Below are 5,068 nucleotides of genomic sequence, written 5' to 3'. Positions count from 1 at the left end.
TCGAACTTGTTCATTGAAATAGAAAAGAAACATCTTTTTTGTTCAATAAAAAGGGGGGGGGTTCATTGAAACAAGAGAAAAGTTAAAAATATCAGCAAATATAGTTTTGTGGTCATCAGCAATGCAATTGGGTAATAAAGAGAGAAGTGCCTCTTTTTTTCTTTTGTTTGGGGTGAAAGGTGAGAGTGAGTCTCAATAGGGGAATGACCGAATTTTAGAGAATCAAGATTACCTAAACCAAATCCAGCAACAAAACTGTCCTTACAATTAACTCTTCACATATCATATTGAAATTGCCTAGGTACCTTTATCTTTAAATAACAATTGATGAGAGAAAAAGAGGTGAAAAAAGAAGTAAACATCTAGTAGCTTTTTTATCAAGTGAAATATTTAACCGACTTTTCAACATTCTGTTTGAAAAAAAATTCTAAGTTCAGAATAGGTGGGGATTCTCATGGCTCATGGCCTCACAATTATAATAATGTTACTAACAAGATTTAAGTAAACATGCTTCAACATAGACCATGAAAGCGTTCCTGAAAAATATATCACAAAAAAAGTATATATAACAAGAAAAAAAGATTGAAAATCCATATTAGCAACTCACCAACTTCCACAGTATGCTGCTGCAGGGGCTCTTACACTTCCTCCAGTGTCAGTGCCTAGAAAGGAAAACGCCAATAGTCAAAAGAAGGGTTTGTATGAGAACCTCCATCACAACTAATGATGTCAAATTCGGGGAAAGAAAAAAACAAGATGAATATCTTAAGGGAGTGAATGTTTCGGATCTTAGGAGAAATCTACAAGGTTCCCTTCCTCTGCTGCAGCAGGGAATATATGCATGGTGTTTCTGTTGTAAATGATTGAGGGATCTGCACGCACACCAGAACTGTTGTTGCAATCACAATACTCCTTTAGAGCTTAAACGTACATGAAGTATTTTCTTTAAGGTATTTAGACACCCCGAATTGTGCAATACGGGTTCTAAAAGTGTCTTCACCCCAAGACCAGTCAGCCCAAACCTTTAAGGTTGCACCCCAGAAAGGTTTACTCAAGGTATAATTAGGTTATGTTCACTGCTGCTTAACAGAATAACAGGGAGAGAGAGAGAGAGAGAGAGAGAGAGAGAGAGAGGAGGAGGAGGAGGAGGAATTCTGTGTGTCAAGAATGAGTACGAAATTGAGTTTATATAGAGCCCCAAAGGCTGTGGGTGAAAGGGTAAGGCTGTAAGGGTACCTTTCAGCTCAACTCTCTTCAGCAAGGTACCTCCAGCTGACCTCCCTACAGGAGAGTGCCACTCAAATGGCATCTCCACGTATTCACCCAGTAGTGGGCTTTCCAGAATAGGGCCCATGACAAACTGGGCCTTCCGGATCAAAGCCCACGACCCACGGCCCAAGTCCCAAGTCCCAAGTCCCAAGTCATATAGATATATTAAATAGAAAGGCGCGTTCTGAGGTGTGAAGTGGGAGGGATCCAGATTTCTCCAAGGGGTTTTGAATAAGACGACCTTTTCATTTTTCATTTTTTTCTTTTTCATATTGAATAAGTAATAAGAATGAGAGGTGTTAAGCTTTTTATCATCCTGGCGTCGAGCTATTTTTCCACAGGACCTCCCCTACAGTATCGTCACCGCAGTAGAGTTTAACCACCAATTTCGGGATGAATTGGTGTGGTTCCTCTACGCCTAGGACACCAGAATATCGAACCATGAACGAAGAAGGGCATGAGAGAAAAGCATATAGGCTAGTGATTGTGAGGCCCCAATTCTTGACTGGAGGGGACACCAAAGGCCTCTACCCTTCCATCCCTTGGATAGATAGAGAGGGAGGGCAGAGCTTTTGGTTTTTTCACGTTATGTTGTCAATGAGTTGAACAATGAAAATAGATGGCGAGTGCCTGATGGAATTGATCGGGTCATGTAGGGACAAGGTTCAAGTCTCGCACTTAGCTACAAAATCTTCCACATCAGACTTCAATCCAATCCACCAAAAATGTTCTTTCAAATCCTTATACATTTTTGTACCTCCTGGATGTACGGTAAAGATTGACTGGTGTGCTTCCTTCAAAATTTCCTTTTTAACTTCTTCAACTGCAGGCACACAAAGTCTTCCTCTAAACAATAACGCACCATCCATAGATATACTAAAATCAGGGTCCAAATCAGAATTTAAAAAAGTCTTCTCTATCTTCTCTTTCAATTCCGGATCCGAATCTTGCAAGGCAACAATTCAATCCCTAAGGGTGGATCTTGTTGTCATGGCTGAAAGCACAACATCTGAACCTTGCGAAACAACTTCCAATTCAAAATCTGAAATTGACTTCAACAACGACTTGCTCATAGCATTCAAATCTAAATCCTTCTTGTTACTTTTCCTACTAAGAGCGTCCGCAATGACATTTGCTTTACCAGGATGATACTGGATATCACAATCATAGTCAGAGACTAATTCCAACCATCTTCTTTGTCTCATATTTAACTCTTTTTGGGTAAAGAAATACTTTAAGCTCTTTTGATCTGTGAAAATCGCAATCTTCTCACCATACAAGTAATGTCTCCAAATCTTTAGGGCTAAAACAACGGCTGCAAGTTCCAAATCATGAGTGGGATAATTCCGCTCATATACCTTCAATTGTCTTGAAGCATAAGCTATCACCTTCCCATGTTGCATTAAAACACAACCCAAACCAATCTTAGACGCATCAGTATAGACTGTCAAACCACCGGAATTATCGGGTATAGTCAAAACCGGGGCACTTGTCAATCTATCCTTCAATTCTTGAAAATTCTTCTCACATGCGTCAGACCAAACAAACTTCTCTTCTTTCCTAGTTAGCTTAGTCATAGGAGCAGCCAACTTAGAAAAGTTCTCAATAAATCTCCTATAATAACCAGCCAAACCTAAGAAACTTCTTATTTTAGACACCGTCTTCGGTCTTTCCCACTCGGCAACTGTCTTAACCTTGTCGGGATCGACACGAATACCTTCAGCTGAAACAACATGACCAAGAAATACCACTCTTGGAAGCCAGAAATCACACTTACTAAACTTGGCATACAACTTCTTATCTCTTAGTCTTTGCAAAGTAATACCAAGATGCTTCCGATGCTCTTCTTCGCTCTTTGAGTAAATCAAAATGTCATCGATAAAGACAATAACGAACTTATCTAACACATCATGAAATACTCGATTCATCAAGTCCATAAACACTGCAGGAGCATTAGTCAAACCGAAAGGCATGACTCTAAACTCAAAATGACCATATCTTGTCCTAAAAGCTGTCTTACAAATGTCACTAGCTTTTACCTTCAACTGATGATATCCGGATCTCAAATCAATCTTCGAGAACACTGTTGCACCTCTTAACTGGTCAAAAAGATCATCAATCCGAGGCAGCGGATACCTATTCTTAATGGTCAATTTGTTCAACTCACGGTAATCAATGCACATACGCATACTACCATCCTTCTTCTTAACAAACAAAATCGGGGCTCCCTAAGGCGATACACTAGGCTGTATATAACCTTTATCTGAGAGTTCATTCAGCTGGTCTTGTAGTTCTTTCAACTCGGTAGGCGCCATTCTATATGGAGCTTTAGATACCGGAGCGGCTCCTGGAATTAATTCAATCGAAAATTCCAACTCTCTATCCGGAGGTAATCCTGATAAATCATCCGGAAAGACATCCTTGAATTCACAAACAACTTCAACTTCTTCAAACTTCTTTTTCACTTCCTTAACTTCACTTTCAGCTGCAGCACTTTCCACTAATGCACAGACTTGCATCAAAGCAGACAAAGTGTTCTTACTAATTCTTCCTTTATCACCTTGAAATTCAAAGGCTGAATTTCTACTAATCTGAAATTGAATTTTCCTCAAAGAACAAACAATTACAGCCTTATGGGTTGTCAACCAATCAATTCCAAGAATCACATCAAAATCTTTCATGTCAAGAATCACTAAATCGGCTTTCAATTTCTTCTCACAAATCATAACGGGACAATCTTCTATCACTTTATCTAGTTTCACAACCGATCTAGTAGGAGTACTAATCATTAAACAACTAGACAAATTCTTAGGTATCAAGTCAGTCTTCCTAATGAATGCAGACGAAATGAACGAATGAGATGCACCCGTATCAAACAATACAAATGCAGGAATAGAAGCGATTAACAAAGTACATGTCACAACTTCATGACTTGCATCTTGTTCAGTACAAGATATACTAAACACTTTTCCAGGCACAGGGGCAGATACACTCTTTGCTACAAGAACATAGGGCTGATTAGGCTTCTTGGGACAAGTACGAGCAAAATGATCGGGCTGCTTACAAAAGAAACAAACCGGCGGTCCAACTGAAGGTACTACTACTAGAGACTTTGGACCCATAGGTCGAGGATTCACATTCACTGACTTAGCACTTGGAACATTCGCAATTGGTCTATTCCCACTGAATTGACGTTGCTGTCCAGCTGGTGAAAAACTAGCATTTTGGCTCACACTTCTAGGCTGAAAACTAGGAGTAGGATACGGAGTAGGCCTAACGAATCTTCTTTCCGAACGGTCAACCAAACCATTATTCCTTGGCTGCCACGTCCTTTGCACACGTGTACTTTCTTTTTCAGTTTCTTCAATCTTCTTCGAAACTTGAACTACCTGAGCGTAGCTCTCAATCGGAATCACAGTCAAATAAGCCTTGATTGCAAGACACAATCCCTTGAAAAACTTCTTTGCCTTGGCACGATCAAGTCTTACAGATTCAGGGGCAAAGTAAAATAATTCCTCAAACTTCTGTTGATATTCCAAAACACCAACAATAACCACTTAACCTTAGTCTTAGCATATCCAAATAAGACTAAAAATCATTACTTTAATCATTAAAAAGTCACCCAAGAATTATATATCAAAATCCCAAAACTATCCCAAATTTCCAAAAAATTTCACCTTGGGTCGAGTGGCTGGGTCGAGTCTTCAATCCGACCCAAGCAGTCGACCCACGCAAACAGTGCGCGAAAAACACCTTAAAAATCACATTTTTCATTTCATTCTCACTTCAAAACACCAAG

This window comes from Hakea prostrata, chromosome 3 (assembly GCF_041222555.1).
Source record: "Hakea prostrata isolate BN-2017 chromosome 3, UWA_Hpros_2, whole genome shotgun sequence".
In the NCBI taxonomy this organism is placed as follows: Eukaryota; Viridiplantae; Streptophyta; class Magnoliopsida; order Proteales; family Proteaceae; genus Hakea; species Hakea prostrata.
Note: the sequence above shows the minus strand (reverse complement) of the source record.